The 16,554-nt window shown below is 59.3% G+C and overlaps 1 long non-coding RNA gene across 6 annotated transcripts in view; it reads right to left on the reverse strand.

The window, feature by feature from the left end:
- Positions 1-10,727: 10,727 nt before the first annotated feature.
- The window catches only part of LOC136562356 (uncharacterized), a 43,321-nt gene continuing 37,494 nt past the window's right edge, over positions 10,728-16,554 (reverse strand). For all 6 annotated transcript variants that reach the window (XR_010784498.1, XR_010784500.1, XR_010784501.1 and 3 more), the window contains one exon: positions 10,728-11,369. This is a non-coding gene — a long non-coding RNA (uncharacterized lncRNA). The remainder of the gene's footprint in view (positions 11,370-16,554) is intronic.

Consider the following 16,554-nt stretch of genomic DNA (forward strand, 5'->3'; position numbering starts at 1 on the left):
AGCCCAGGGCCGCAGCCATGAACCCGTGGCCGTGGCCACGCGTGGCCGGCGCGGCGCGTCTCCACGGGCTCGGCGCAGCCCCGATGGGGCGCGTTGACATCTGTAACCAAACTCCGGCTCCGGCAAAGGCAGGGCTGCCCGGCCAGGCGGAAAATTAACACTGACATTGAGTTTAATTAAACAAAACAACCAGGCTGCGAGCTGGAGCGGGGACGTGGCAGCAGCTGGAGGAGCCGGGCTGGGCGCGGTTCGGGACCCACACCCGCCGCCGCCTCGCCGGGACGAGCCGACATCGGCCTCTCGGAGCCCGGCGTGGCTCGGGAAACCGAAGCTGGATGGGCGGCCCGGCTTCCCCGCCGAGGCTGCCGGCCAGGGCCGGGAAACAGCGTTTTCCTCCCCCGTTTTGCCGTCTCTTTACAAAAAGACGCGCGGGGCGCAGCACGACGGCGGAGGCCCACGCGTGTCCCTGCCCCGGCGGGGAGCAGGACGGGTGCCCGGCGGTCTGAGGTGCGGAGCGGAGGCGAGGGACGCTCCAAGGAGCGGATTTCGTTGAGTGGGATTTGGGGAGATGCTGACCGACTGACAGCCACCCCATCACCGGCTGCGGCCCCGCGCCTGTCCCCGGCCCTAAACACAAACGGTGGGAAACGGTGTGATCCGGACAGGGAGACCCCAGCAGAGCCTTTCCCGGCCAGCTACTCCCCGGCGGGCACCAGCCGCACCAGTATCACCAGTGGCACTGGCGCGAGCCCTGCCTGGGCAGCGGAGCTCCGGGCAGCGCCGGCAGAGGCGAAGCCGTGCCCGGAGGGGCCCTGGTTTTACGCCGCTCGGCTCCGAGATCGGTCGTACGGGGCAGAGCCGTCCTGCCCGTTGCCCTCTGCCCGCTGCCCGCCGCCCACCGCCGCTCGCACCGCAAATTCTGCCGCGGAAGAGCTGAAAATAGCGCGCAGCCCAGCGCAAGGCGAGAATGGGGCGGCCTCCTCCGGCCCCCGACAGCCGCAGCGCTGGTGTCCGGTGTTTGGGGCTGTTTCTGTCTGAACCCCCCCACAGCTCTCTGCCCCACTCCGGGAGTTCCCTCCAGCATCAAACACCTTCGTGTCCTATCAGCCCTCTGCGTTCGGGTCCTGGAAGCTGAGGACTGATCCCTTTGCCGTCGGCCTCCTCCTCCCAGCTCCCATCCCGTAGCTTTGGGGCTTTTAGTCTAGTTATTTTATTTTATTTTATTTTATTTTATTTTATTTTATTTCACTTTTTTTTTTTTTCTGGGGGGAGGGAGGGCGTGTGAAATGTCGGCTTTGAAGGATATTTGTAATAACATAACCAGCAAAATGAATGTCATATTTTTGCTCCAATGAATTGGATTTCCTGAAATATTGTCTCCGTAATGATGCCTTTAGGCTCCTCTGGATTAGATAACTCTCCAACCACATCAAGAAGGCTAATTATCCCAAAGCCACTTTCCCGGCGTTTCCACATCTATTTCACACACCTATGTGTATCTATATTCAGGGACACGGTGCTCTCACGGCCCAGCCGGGGCTGCCGCTCCGCAGGGCCGCTCACGGGAGGGGACGGGCCCGCCGCGCCCGCCGCCCGCCGCGTCCCCGCGCCCACGGGAGCCCCGTCGAGCGAGCAGCCGTGACGACACCAAGCCCGACCGCCCCGCCAGCCAATCCGCGGGCCCCGAGCGCACCCGTCAGCCCGCGCTGACCAATGAGGGGCGAGCGGCGCGCCCCGGCGGGATCCCCTCGACGGCTCGAGGCTCCCGGGGGGCGCTCCGGGACCCCCCGGCCGCGCTGGGGCCGCATTTCCCGGCGCGGGGAGCGGGGACACCGCGGGGCCGTGGGGGCCGGGGCAGCGCCGGGGGCCGGGGCTGTCCCGTGGGGTTGGGTCACGCTGTCACAAGGGCGGCTGTGGGAGGGGGCGAGAGCCTCGCAGAGGGGTGGAGGCGCCAGAAGCAGAGCCCCAAACAAAGGACGGGCGGCTGTCCCGGTCCCAGCGAAACCGCAGCGCTCCGGGGGTGCGGGCGAGGCCACCCCTGCACACTTGCGGGCGGAGCCGAGGCTGCCCACGCGTGGGTGCCCCCGCCGCCTCCCACCGCCCTGCCCCGCCCGGCGCGGCTCTGTGTCCCGGCTCTTTGCTTGGGCCGGGGAGTCTGTACTTCGGGATTATTCAGCTCCTGCAAGTTTTTTGTTAGGCGGCCCTGAAAGGCCTCAAAGGCTGGGAACACCATTCTAATTACGGGGAAGCACAGCTTATTTAGAAGATAAAAAGAGACTTGTAGTCTCATAACAGCTTCTTATATCCGTCAAATAAGGATCTCTAATGACGGGGTGAGAGCCAGTGAATGCCTAAAACAAACTAAAAAAAAGGAGTGAAAATAAAGCAGCCAGGGGCTTAAGATATATTAAATTACCCTGATTAGGAATTTAGGCCGTGGCTCGAGTCTGCTGGAGAGGCTGGCGAGGGGGGGGGACGGAAAGTGCTGCTATTCATTTCTGGGGAGAGGGGTCAGTAGGTCGGAGGAGTTCACAGGGCCTGGCTCTATTCTTATGCTAACAGAGAATACAAGCGCTGGCCTGGAAAATAGAAATGAATTTGCAATAATCCGAGCCCCTCTGTTTGCAAGGCGAGCGGCTCTATAGCTAATTGCAGCCCGGCCTCCCCCGCCTCGCTGCGGACAGTTGTAACGATGCATGGGAGATTAGAGCCCGAGGGGCTTGGGGGGGTGGATTTAAGCCGTCTTCCCCCCTCCCTTCCCTCTGCCCGACGGTGAAATATTCCGGGGCAGGCGCTGGTGTTTGGGCTGGCTCTGCTCGGAGGGAGCGGGGCCAGGCAACTTCTTGAACTTCCCCGAAGCCGCGCAGGGGAGCGGCCGACGGGCAGAGCTCTGTGCCGGGGGGTGGGGAGGGGGGGTCGGCTCTGCGCGGCCCCGGGGCCGGTGGGGGCGGGAGAGGGGGAAGGCAGCGTAGGTCCCGGAGACGGGGGGACCCCCATTGAGCTGCCGGTGACAAGCAGTAAATCGGGGAAGAATAGCGCATGGAAACGCGCCGTCGGGGCCGCTGGCCGGCCCTACAGCTGCCGGCCCGTCTCGCCGCCGTGAGAGCCACCGTCTCCTCGGTGGCATTCCCGGCTACCGCCCCATGCACCGACGCCTCCCGCCCCGCACCCGAGGAGTCCCTCCCCGCAACACAGGGGTCCCACCCGCACCCCGCGGGGTTCCGCCGCCCCCCGCCCCGGGCCCGTCCCGTCGGCTGCTGGGCGGACTCGGCGGCCCCGGGCTGTTTCAGGACCCTGGACAGGGGCGGGGCCGCCGTCGGGGCGCTGCGCCGCTGGGTCCCCTCGCATCCTCCGGCCACGTCCCGACGGGCCGAGGGAGGAGTGGTCCTCCCTGGTCCGGCCCGGTCTGGAGCTCTCGCCTCCTTTTCCCCGCGTTACCGGGCTGGGATCACCCGCCGCAGCGGCCGGCAAGCCTCGGGGCTGTACCGTGGGGACGGGCCGCGGTTTGGCACCGGTCGAAGCCCACCCCAACACAAACACACCCGCCACTGCGCGGGAATCGTGGGTGGGGGACGCCAGTGCAGCCGAGGGGCTGATTTGATGACTATCGAGCGGCTCGGTCAGCCTCCGCCGCCCTCGTCGGCATGCGGGCTGCTCCCGGGGTTGGGGACGCTGTGGACTCCCCGCCGTTCCCCGACGGTGAAACGGGGTGCCACAGACGCGGGGTCGCCCTGCCCGGTCCTAGCGACAAAGAGCCGGCCCTGCAGCCAGAAATAGAGCCCTCTTTCGTTAACCGCGCTCCCCTCCTCCTCCCCGCCCGTGGCTGCCCCAAAGCCGGAGCCAGAGATGCCCCGGGTGAGGGCTGTGCCTGGGGTGGGCGGCATGAGATGGTGACAGCCCCGCACCGAGACCGGGACCGGCTCCGCAGAGCCGGGCCGGACCCTGAGCCCCACACAGTCCGGGCAGCAATCCTACCGAGCGCTGCCAACTTTGCCCTGCAGCTCAGGGCTGTCCCTGCCGTCCTGATGCTGGAGGAATCGGGCACAGGGGGATGGAGAGCGGGTTCGGGGGCTGCTGCGGGCCGGGGCCGGGGTTGCCGGGGCCGCCCCAGCGGCCGCAGGTCTCAAGGTCTCCATAAATCACTTTTCCAGACTCTTGGAATTCTCTTACTCGAGTCTGAAATTAAAAGGATGATTTCCGTAAGTGGCACACGCCGGACAGAGTCATCCCCGCTCGGCATTGTCCGTGCTACGGGGCTTCTCCCAGAACCTTCGCCTAACACTTTTGTCGTTTTAAAAGGCAGAAGATCCGAATTTTATCCGGGGTCCTCTTCTGAAAGGCTGCTAAAGCTTAAGAAAATTACATTTCAGGTTTATTTGAAAAAAAAAAACCAAAAACCCAACCCCCAAACTTAAAAAAACCCACTACATACAAAACAAACCATATATATAAAAATAATAAAAATAATTATTATAATAAAAATACTAATAATAATACCAAAACATCGGCGTTTCTAATTTCCAATTGTATACTTAGTCGATGAAAAAAGAGTCGGCATTATTTGTAATTATAATCTATTAACCGAGTTTGACAGGAATTTTCAGCAAAAAAAAATTCATTACGGGGCTGCTCTGTGAATTTTCGCTCTCCCGAGGACATACGGGCAAAAGATATACTCGGGGTTTTAAAAATTATGTTAGAAAACAAATTCACCGGCGCTTTTATCTCCTCTGTGATGGGACACGGAGATGAGCCAGGGCGATTTAATTTCTCAACGCCTGCTGGAGTTGGGGTTCTCCCCTCCCCAAAACACTGCCCGGTCCAGCCCCACGTCCTCTCCCCGCCTTGTCATTCCCGGCCAGAAATAAACCACCGGGGCGGAGAAAAGCTGGCTTATTTGCTAGAATAAAAATGGGGCTTATTTACAAGATTTTTTTTTCTTTTTTAATATCGTGTTTATTTGGAGGAATGAAAAGTGTGTTCCTTTGCAAAAATAAAAATCGGGTGTACTTGCGGGACCAAAAAGCCGCTTTCTTTGCAGAGGGAGGAGCCGCTGCTCTGGGAGGTGTGGGACGGGGGGCTGTGCCGTGTCTCGGGGGCACAGAAAAGGGGGTGCCTTCCCTGCCGAGTGGACCCTAAATGGGGCTGGGGTTCATTTCCCAGCGGGTCCCCCCGGGGGCCCGCACCCAGCCCCGCAGCCGCGGCGCCAGGGCATTTCCTCGCTCTCTGCCCGCAGATGCGCGGGGAATTTGAGGGGGAAAGAGTGAGCCACGAAGGTGCCCGGGCAGTGCCCTCCTTTTCCCGCTGAGCTTGAATTGCCACTCGGATGCGTTTTCCTCGCTCCGCGGCCCGTCGCACGCTGCTCGCCTGCCCTCCTCGCAAGGACGGGAGAGCTGTTCCCCCTTCAACGAAAACCCGGAGCGGTGACGGCGGGGCCCTCTGCGGTGCCAGCCTCGCCGCAGGACGGCGGGCACGGAGGGGAAGCGCGGCCGGGGGGGATCCCGCATCTCATCCCTTTCCCCGCACCCCCCTGGCCGTGGGCGCGGTGCTCGCCCGTGGGAGAAAGGCTCCGGAAGGGTGCCCGGGCTGTGTGCGAACACCCTGCGCCGTGGGGCACACACGGGACACGCACATGCACCCCTCGGTGTGACACACCCACCCGAGCGGGGACACGCGTGCGGCGCGGGGATGCCACACGCGTGTGCGGGCACGCACGGGGCGGCACTCGCGGGGGTCGCGGTCACAGCCGTGTCCACAGACGGACGCAGCCCCCAGGTTCGCAGCCGTCGTTCGCAAACGCGCTCCCGCAGGGCGCACCCCGACCGCTGCCCAGCTCCGGCAGCCGTGGGGATCCCCTGGCCCGGGTACCCATTCCCCTGCGCCTTCCCTCCCCAAATCCGTCGGCTTTGTCACTCCCTTTCCCCACTCCACCCAACCCACTCAATTAAGGGCGGTGGCGGGAGCGGGGCTGCAAGAGGCGGCGGCTGAGGGCTCCCCGCCCGCTTCCTTCCCTGCACAAGGTGAAAGAACACGAAAAAAGGTGAAAACACAGAAAGAGCCCCAAAAAGAGCCGCTTCCCGAGGTTTGGCTTTATTTATCCCTGCGTATCCTTGTGTCTTACAGCCCCGGGCAGGCTGGACGAGCCGGGTGCCCGGCGGGACAGCCCCGGTGTTGGCTCGGCGGGCTGGGGGGTGCCAGGGGGTGCTGGGGTCCCAGTGCCCGCGGCGGGGGGCGCGGGGAGCCGCAGGTGCTGCTGGCGGGAGAGACCCGCAATGGCTGTTTGGGTGTTGCATTAAAGCACGCTGCAGTGCGCACACTGCGGCCCCTCCCCCCACAATCTGCCTGTATGCTAATGACATGCAAAGAGACTCATTTGCATGTTTATCTCTGTCAATGGGCAAGCGTGGCGGGCGCGGTAATACGTTTCCCACCGTGGCGTGGAGGCCTCCCCCCCCCCCGCGCCCCTCACCGCCCCGCCGGGCCGGGGAGGGTCGGGCAGGGCTCTGCTCCGGCCCCACCGCCCAGCCCTGGCACCAAGGCAGGTACTGCCACAAAATGGCTGCTGCCGGGGGGGCCTGCAGCCTCCCGAGCACCCACCTCTGCCCCCCAGCAGTCCCCGGCCCCTCCGCGCCCCCACCCCGCAAACCCACCTCCGGATTTTGTGCTTAAGCAGCCAATCGGGGGCGCGGTACCCTTCCCCCCTCCGTCCCTCCTTTCTCCCTTCATCCTTCCTTTCTCCCTCCATCCCTCCTTTTCCATCCTCCATTCCTCCTTCTTCCCCTCCATCCCTCATTTTCCACCCTACATTCCTCCTTTTCCCACTCTATATTCTTCCTTCTCTCGCCTCCATCCATTTCTTTATCCCACCTCTATCCCTCCTTTTACACCCATCATCCCTCCTTTTCTATCCTTCATCCCTCCTTTTTCACCCTCCATTTCTTTTCCACCCTTTATCCCTCCTTCTCCCCCTCCATCCTTCCATCTTTCCTTCTCCCCTTCCTTCCCTCCATCCTCTCCTTCAACTCTCCATTCCTTTTTCACCTCCATCCCTCCTTTCCCCCCAAACTTTGCCCCGCTTTCCCCAAACCCAGACCCCAATCTTCACTGTTTCCACGCACGGGGATATTTTTAATTTCCCACCAACCGGGGGAAAATCTTTTCCATCCTTCCAAGGGGTTCCGACTCTCGCCCGGGTGCTGAGCCCCCGGCAATTTGTGACCTCTGTGGGTCGGCCGGCACCGTGAGAAGTCCGCGGTGGGTGCAGAGCCGCGGGTGGGTGCCCCGAGGGTCTCGCCCCTGGTTCCTCTGCTGAGGGGGGCGAGAGGTGTCCCCAGGCACGGGTGGGGAGAAGCAGCCGTGCATACATTCACGCGTGCGGGCCCACGGAAAGGACGGACACTGGAGGCACTGGTGCGAGTGTGGGTTTTTGAAATAGCCACCAAAAAAAAAAAAAAAAAAAAAAAGGAAAAAAAGCGCGGCCTCTCCCACGGCGCCGGGGTGCGCCCACGCCGCTATTTTCAAAGACGCACGTGAGAGAGAAGGGATGTTTTGCCGAGCGGGGAGCGCTCTGTCCCCGCTCTCCGAGCGAGGATGGAGCCACCCCAGCGCATCCTCGGCGGGGACGCGGCACAGCGCGACCTTCCCACACCCCGCGGGGCGCTGGGACCGGGGGCGACTCCCGGCTGCACTGCAATACAGCCTTATATGCGCTCCATTCCGTACATAAATAAAGAGCACGTATGTCCTTATGTTCCGCTATCATTTATGGCGCCGTATTATACCACACGGTGCTGCGTGACGCGATGCGACGTGACAGCGCTCGGCCCTGGGCACGGCACGGCCCCGCCGGTGTCCCCGGGCCCGCCCCGAGGCGCCGGGGACGGGCGCTGCGCTGGCCTCGACGACGGCTTTCGGGGGATGCCCTCCTGTCTCCCCCACCCGTTATCCCTCCTCCTCCCTGTCCCTTCTCAGCCTCTTATCCCCTCCTTTCTTTTCTCGCTCTCCCAAACCTTGCTCACTTCCCCGGTGAAGGTGTGTTCGCTCCTTCCATCCGCTATCTCTATTTTAGCCCCGGGAGGTGGAGGGGCATGTGTGTTTATCCTCCCCTCCTTCACCCGAAATTGTCTTAGAAAAAAATTAAACCAGCCGAAAACCTAAATCTGCCCGAAGCCCCCAGACTCGCCCCGTCCCGACCAATTTATCCCAGCACTACCCAGCCGCAGGTAGAGGAAGGGGTTTGTTTGTGGGCTCAGTCAGCACCTCCCTCGGTCACGCTGTGGCCTCCCCTGCCCCCTATCCTCACACCTGCGCAGAGGGAGGTGTGACCCAGCTGGGATGGTGCCGCTGACCCTCGGCGAGGGCTTTGCCCCGAAGCCCCGTCCCGGAGGGCAGCGGGTCCGGGGGTGTCGGTGCTGGGGAGCCCGGGGGGTGCCGGCCCTCAAAGGCCCCCCAGCCCCGCGTTCCGCTCCCCGGGTGGGTGTTCCCCTCTCGAGGGGGGCGGAGAGAGGCAGGCCGGAGCAGAGGCAGGTTTGGGAAGGCCACCTCCCCTGGCTTTCCGACTGCCCCCGCCAGGCAGTGTCCCCGCCGCACCCCGCCCGGGGGTGGGTCCGCACGCCCGGGGGAGGTCGGCTCGGGGCTCCTCATCAGCGTGCCCCAGGCAGGGCTGGTTTTGCCAGGAGTATGTGGGAACCCTCTACAGAGAGACGCCCTCCCATCACCCCCCGAAACCTGCTGTGTCATCACGCCCCGAAGCAGAGGCAGCCCCCCAAAAGCGAACGGGGGGGGTGTGTTCCCTTACCTGAGCGCTAGCCCGGGGGAGCCACGCGGAGCGGGGGTTCTGTGTTCGGCTCGTGTTCTCCTGCCGTGTCCCGCAGCAGAAACTTCCTCCGGCCGGGGCCGGGGTCGGTGCGGGGGAGCCGGGCTGGGCCGGGGGGACCCCGCGGCCGGGGAGAGCCGCACACCCCGGGCCGTGTTTATATGTAGAAAGAAGGGTAATTTGAGTGCTTATACCAAGAACCGGGGTTGTTAAGTTTGCAGGCAGACAGCTAAACGGTGCCAAGTGCGGGCAGGGAGGGGGGTGCGGGGGGGAGGCTGGGGGTGTGTAAGAAATAAAGAGCAATTGTCAGAAGCGAACAAAAGGCGGAGGATGGAAAGGAGCTGGGAATCCCAGGGCAGAGCCCCTCGGCGTGGACTTGAACTTGGGCTTTGACACCGTCTGCCAGGCGGAGAGCGGCTTCGGGCCGGGCGAGGCGGGCTGCGGGGGGAGTGACAACAGCCCCGGCAACGCAGAGAGGGGGCATTACCCCCTCCAAACACCCACCTTGGACGCGGCGGGGGGGGCACTCTGCTTCAGAATGCGACTGATCCGGGGAATAACCCAGACGGGCTGAGACCCGACGGGCTCAGCGCACCTCCCGGTGCAGAGCGGGGCGGCGGCGGGGGGACCCCGTCGGGGCTGGCCGGGGCCAGACGGTCGGGGGGGCCGCCCGGTTCTCACAGTCTGCGCCCGAGCCTGGATTCTCTGCACGTCCCGGCCGGTCCCCCCTTTGCTACTATTCAGCACTTAATTGAACATTAATGGCAGCTGGGGATGAGGTCATTGGAGCCGGCTTTTCTCACACATTTTTCATGCAAATCCGCTAAACTCTAAACAAATTTGAATAAAACCCCCTTTGTGCAGGCCCTCCATGGTGTTTTTCCACGGGCCGCTCCGCCTGTCTCCGCACACTTCATCCGGGGAGGGGGGAGCGGCGGGGAGATGAGGGGGTGTGGGGGGGTCTCTGCTCGGGCCTGGAGCTGCAGGCAAACCCAAAGAGGCCGCATCCTCTGCGAGGCTCTCAAGCCCAGATCGCCCCCAGGATGCCCACTGCACCAGCAGGGCCCTGCATTGTGCCCATCTCCACTTGCAGCCCCCCTACAGCACCAGCTCCCCCGGTAACATCCATTAGCAACAGCAGTTCCCCCTGAAACACCTCCATAGCACCAATCTGCCCCCAGTAGCATCAGTTCTCCTCCAACTCACGCTAATCCCCCACAGCAATACCACCCCCCAAACACCATCAGCCCCCCAGCAACCCAAATTCCTCCCCGTACCACCGGTGTCCCCACCCAGCACCCCTCGCTACACTTGGCAATCATTGCCTCTCTGTAAGGTGGTTTTTGGGTGCTCAGGGCTGCACAGGGTAAGATCCCACAGCCCCCCCCGGCCCCCCTGCTCCGCAGCCCCCGCACAGCCCCCATAAGCATCCCCACGCCCGGCCCCCTGCCCAGCCTTGAACTTGGCCATGCCGGGCTGCGCTCCTTCTGCCTGCCTGGGCTCGCACAATGCCGGCCTTGACCCATTGTTTGCTTTTTTCGGATTTCAGCTGGGAAAGCGGCCACCTCGCGCAGCCTGCCCCGAGCACGCCGGGAGCGGGGCACAATGGGGAACCCTGCTCTGCAGGCAGAAGGGCTCCAAATCATTTGAGAGACATATTCATTATATTCTTTCACGGGGGTCTGTTTGCATTGGGTTTAGCGGTTACTTCCCAGACGGGGTTCAGACCAAATAAAGATCATTGAGCGGCGAGGGATTCGCTCGGGCTTTCAGGGAAATGTGCCTGATGCGGGGCACGGCGCAGCCCGGCTGCCTGGCTCTCGGCTGCTCCCCCTTCCCTCTTGATTTGCCTGGATTTATTTTGTGCCCATTGCCTCCTCCGTCTCGAGACTGCACCAAATCACACGCTCGCTTTTGCAAAAGAGAGAGTTTATTTTCAACAGTGCATGGGGTTGGGAGGATTTGAATGGGAGAGAATTACAGGCAGTACATTTCTCTTACAGGAACAGAGAGGGTACAACAGCAGCAGGGCTGCCTGGCCTGGAAAAGCTCATGGTCCTCATGGGCCCAGCACAGTGCCTTTGGGAAGGCTGCACTCCCACAGCTCCAGAGACCCAGGGATCGAGAGCAGCAAGGACCAAGCTCTGCTCCATGAGCAAAGCCAGGGGCTAAAAACTCCCTCCAAACTTCGCACACCTGGTATTTCACCAGGTGAGACAGTGACTGGCTCAGGTCTCTCTGCCTAAGCACTTTGGTCCTGCTCTGGGGTATTGAGGGCACTGAAGACAACGTACAGGAGTGATGTAGGATCATCCCTTGGCTCCCTGTGTTGCCCTGGCTCCCTCCCCATGGCTGCACCGCTGTGTTTCAAAGTGATGCAGAAATCCACTGTGTTCACGAGACAAAGCTGTCTCCTCTCTGGGGCCAATGGAGAAGCAGGTTGGGACTCTCCTGGAGAAACTCAGAGAAGTCAGATGGCAAGTCCAGGCAGGTGGCAATCAGCTAGAAGAAGGAACTCACAGGCTTCAAAAGTTCCTTGTCCACTCACTGGGATCTAGGAAGGAAAGAAAGAAAATGGAGTGGTTATGATCTCTGTCAGAGAAATGGTCCAGCAGCGCTTGGCTGAGAACAGACCAACTTGTCCCTGGTGGAGCATAACTCCAATCCTCTTTCCCTCCCCACCACACGTTTCTCATGGCTCTGGACCACCTTACCCTCTTCATTACTGGGAAAACTGTAGTCCCCAAGATGCCAAGTTTCCCCTGCACCCTCCTCAATCCCCTACCTCTGCCTGCCCCGCACACCGCCAGCCAGGGGAGGGCTCACGGCTTGTCCTTCCTCCCTAGGCTTTGGGGCATGGGATTACTCTGCATGTCAGAGCCACTAAAGGCACAGCCCTCTGATGTTTTAATCTTCGTGTTAACTTTCCCTGCCCTCGGCGCCCTTGTCTGACTGGAGAAAGTGATACCAAGCCACTGAGCTGGAGCCGAAGCTGTGACGCTCAGCCCAAGTCGCCTTCTCGGCTTTCTCCACGCCTCCCATGCTTTGCCCCACACATCTTGCACCTTGCAGCACGTTCTCCTCCCTTTCTCCTGATTTTTTTTCATCTATTTCCTTTACACTTTACCCATTTTGAGTGTGTATTCCCTAGCCCCCAAACCAGTCCCATCCTTTCCCTATCTTCCCTTTGCTTTGCCCACAAACTGTTACATTGGAAGGAGTAAAGACTAATATAACAAATCCTTGAGTACACTTGCAAAAGGAACCATCAGCTGGCTAATTTATTCTTTTTATTGCACCAAATTGTAATTTTATAAAATATTGCAAATTTTATAAAATATTTGCAAGCCCATTTTAAGAGATAAATCTTCTGTGTGGCTCTCTAATGAGCCGCCCTGGGAGTAGCCAGCATGTGATCTGCTGTAGGTCGCACCGCGACGTTCCCAGGCTGTGACTGGATGAACCACCGTAACTCTTTGAACTGTGCAAATACTCTACACTCTGGGGTCCAGGCTGCAATTTTCATGGGTATTTTTTCTCTCTCTTAAAAATAGATCTTCTGTAACCCCTTTATTGCAATATTCATAAAGCACTTGATGGAAATCCAAGGAAAATCCCTTCCCTTCTGCAACTTTGAAGCAAGCCTAAAACTTAAGAGAGGCAGAGGCCAAACCCACCCCATGTGCTTGGGTTTGGTGCTGAGAGGACAGACCCCATGCTGCATGTGTTTAGGGAGACTCAGGCTGCAAAAAGCCAAGGCTCAGCACTTCTTTATCCTATGTGAGATTAGGAGTCATCCCGAATGTTCCTCCAAGCCTGGAAAGGATGTTGAGGTCAGGACAGATGAGATCTGAATGATGGTGGGTGCTTTCTCAAGCCCAGAAGAGGAGGAGGCAGATGAATCCTTATTCTCACCAGGGGAAAGCCTTTACTTGGTAGGTAAAGTCCCCTGCCCAGAGCAGGGACAGTCCTTGCCCTCTGCAGGGACAGGCTGAGCTTGCTTTGGCCTACAGAGAAACTCCTCTGTAGTGTGGATAGAGGGGATGCTCGCTGGTACCAGACATCACCCAGCCTGGAAATCACCCACTGCCTGCCTGGTGGGCTTGAAACTTCTGGCACTGAATAACTGAGGGCAGGAGGGGCTGGACCAACCCAACTGACTCGACATAAGCTTCAGGAAAACTCAAATCTCCTGCATGCACTTTCTCTCTGGGCAAAGTTCAGCCTTGCACTGAGGGTGCCTGCAAAAAAAGGGCTCCACCAGGACTCAGTTCCAGCCCCAACACTGCCTTCCCTCCCCAGTGCCCTGCACAGGGAAAACATCACTCTGTGTGTGGATTTACTGTCTTTTTTTTTTTTTTTTTAACTGAATAAACAATTGAAATTATAGCTCAGCCTCTGCCCCAACACTTGCTCCTGTGCCTCCTTGTGCCCTTACAAAGCCAGCACTGAGGTTTATATGCTGATAAACTGCCCTGCCACAGCAATTCTGGGCGGTGGGAAGAGAAAAAAAAAACCCTCAAATAATGGTAAATGGATGCAGAACGCTCTGCCTAATCAGATTCCTGTCCCCTATTGAGGCCAGGAAGGAGGGACCCCACTCCTCCCCTGCCCTCAGCCCAGCCTCCGCTTCACCGGCTCACACGGAGAAACTTTCTGGACAATTTAATCTCGACAGGGTGTTACTTAGAAAAACCTTTTTCACTGTCAATTTTTTTCCCCCCTCCCTTCCACCCCCCCCTTTTTTTTTTTTCTTCCCTCCCAGCCTTGATTGAATTTTGCAAGCCCCTGATATCTTTCTTTTTTGTAGGGATGCACGCTGCTTATGCAAATACCAGCCTTTCATACCAGCCTCCCTGGCTCAAGCCCTCCAACTTGAATGTGACCAAAAGCTGTGCTCTCCCCTGCTAACTCCTTAGCACAATTACACCTCCATTCTGCTCCAGGGGCCCGGGGAGGGGGAAAAAAAAATCATTTTAAACTAATAACACGTGCTGTTTGCTTTGGATAATTACAAGGGAGCTTCGGCTTCTAAGAGCTATGAAATATTCTGTTCAGCGGGGCGGGAGGGAGGCTCCGTGTTCCGCCTACGCCGCGAGTTTTATCTCCTGACGGAGATGCTCGCGCGGCCTCTCGAGGCTCCCTCCATCTCGTGCTCATCCTCTGCACCTGGGCAAGCATTTACATTTCCTACGGAGCAACTTGGCGCTGCTTTGGGCTACAGGAGAGAGGAGAAGGCGCCTGACATTTTCCTTATCTCAAGTTACAATTTCCTGCAAGCATCAAGATAATAAAACATCGGAGATGGGCAAGATGAGCGAAATGAATGCGGCGGCTGAGGCTCCCGCAGCAGCGCGGGAAGGGCCGGGCAGAAAGGACACCCGGGGGATGCGGCTGCTCCACTGGCTCTCGTTTGCATCGCGGCCCTGACGTTATTGTCCTCCTGCCTTGTCTGCTGGGGAAGTTTATGTGGAGGGCTTTTGCTGGGGCAAGGAGGAGGAGGGGAGCTTTCCCCAAAAGCACCCAGGAATCTGTCAAAAGAGGGACAGAAAAGAGAAGAAGAAGAAGAAGAAGGGAGACAGAGAGTGGGAACGTCAAGGACCCCTGACTAATGAATAGCAAGTTTGCCCTTGAACCTCCCTGGGCTTTGCCATTCCCAGGCTCCAAACAAGGGCTGATGCATGCTTGGGCCCAGCTGCAGGGGGACCGGGCTATGGTTCATCTCAGACACTTTGACAGCCCGGGCCTTTTCCCCACATAGCTCAGACTCGCCTAACTACTCCCCTGGCAACAGCTCAGTGCAGGAACCTGCGCTGAGGCCCTGCCTGCTGCATACAGAAGTACGAGGAGGAGGAGGGGAGCCGCTGGGAGAAATTAGCTAGAGACTGGCTTAACCCATCAAATGCTGGGCAGGCGTTGCCAGCCCCAGCACCCTTTGCTCAGCCCCAGCACCCTCCAGGCACCCCTGGGTGCTCACTGTCCAGTATCTGCAGTGGAGCTGGAGAGGGGCAGGGGTGGGTTAGACGTGCAGAATCGCCGTGCATCACAAATCCCACGACCTGCTGCTTCACCATGACCCAGTGCCTTGGACCTCGTGAGTGGGAAGGTCCTCATGGTGCCAGGGATGTGGGAGGGAGCCAAAGTAGCCAGCTGGAAAAGGCCACTGGACACTGAGAGGAAAGGGCCTGGCCTCTCCCTGATGTGGTGGGACAGGGCATCCCTCCCTGCCAGCCAAAATGAGGGCAGGGGCTGAATGAGAGGCACAAACTTGCCCTGGATGCTCTTTCTGCATTGCAGATCAAAGGCTGAGGACGAGCTGGCCTTAGGGGTCTGCACTGAATGGCTGGAGAGAACAGGCACAAACACCCGGCGGCTCTAAAATGCGACCCAGAAACGTTCCCACATCCCAGCCCCATATAAATCAAGGGGGGAAAAAAGGGGGAGCTCCATCCCAGCCTCTGTTTTTACAGAGCATCTTTCATGTGCAGCCCCTGAGAGAGGGCTTTGCCGAGCTTGTTAAGGATGGCTCCTGCGCCAGGCAGAGAGGGGGACGCACCATATGGAGAGGAGAAAAAGAAAAGGGGACACTGAAAATGGAAAATTATGCAAAGCAGGAGGAGAGGCACTGGGGAAAGGGGGGAGGGAGGCAGCAAGGAGGTGGGGGATGGGGAGACAGGAGGCTGGAAGTGAGCCCTGACTTGGGGAACACCATTAGCTGGCACTGGGGCTGCATAAGGAACAGAAGTTTCCTGTGACCAGGTGCAGGACAGCCCTTTGTACCCTTGGGTGCTGTCACTGGAGGGCATTTCTCCAGCCTGGCCTTCCCTGAGAGGGTCTGGGCTGTGCCAGGGCGAGGCCCAGCTGGACTGTGGTGGGTGCACTCTGTTTCTGGAGCTGTGCTGCACTGGGAGACACAGCAAAATGGGGTTCGTGGTGACCTACTTCAGAGGTGTCCTGAGGACCTCTGTTACTATAGTAATGAGGGTGCAAGCAAACATTATGGCCTTTTGGACAAGACTTTTGCTTGTCATCAATCACAAAAACCAGATTAATGTAAGGAAGTGCCAGGACATTGTAAGAAAAGGCTCTGATCAACAGCAATGATAGCAAGGGCCCAAACTGCCCTTGGGTCTCAGCTGCCTGTGCAGTGAAGGTGGATACTTGGGTGAGGAAGGGAGAATCCAAATTCAGCTGCCAGAGCTCTTCCCTTCCCCTTGGACCCTGCAGAGTCCTGCAGGTGCTGCAGGGTGAGCTGCAGGCCCAGTGCAGCTCAGGGATGCTGGGCAGGCATTCCTGTCCAGGCCTGTGTTACTGCCCAGCTTGTGCTCAAACTCCAGCATTGGCCTAACGTGGTGTTTGGAGAAATGACTCAGCTCTTCCCAACCCAGGTGTAGAGCTCCTTTTCCCTATCCTGGAAACACTGGCTACCTTTGGGGAAACACTCACCTTGTCACTGTGACAGCTTCTTTTTCCCAAAGCTACTCTGTGCTCCAAACTTGTGGCACTCTGCTGGCTCCCTGTCATGGGCCATGACCACCTTGCACATCCTCACTGGGAGCAAGCCCCCTTCTCCAGCCCATCTTCCACCCAGCAAGGAAAGCCACCCACGCTGGTGCTTGGTGCTGGTTGCTCTGTGACTCCTGCTTTGTCCCCTCTGTGCCATTCCCATCTCCCCATTCAGTGGCTTTTGTTCACAGCAGCCAGTGTTTTTCCTTCACTCTCCTCAGCACTGCTCAACA

Source organism: Molothrus aeneus, chromosome 13 (assembly GCF_037042795.1).
Source record: "Molothrus aeneus isolate 106 chromosome 13, BPBGC_Maene_1.0, whole genome shotgun sequence".
Classification (NCBI taxonomy): domain Eukaryota; kingdom Metazoa; phylum Chordata; class Aves; order Passeriformes; family Icteridae; genus Molothrus; species Molothrus aeneus.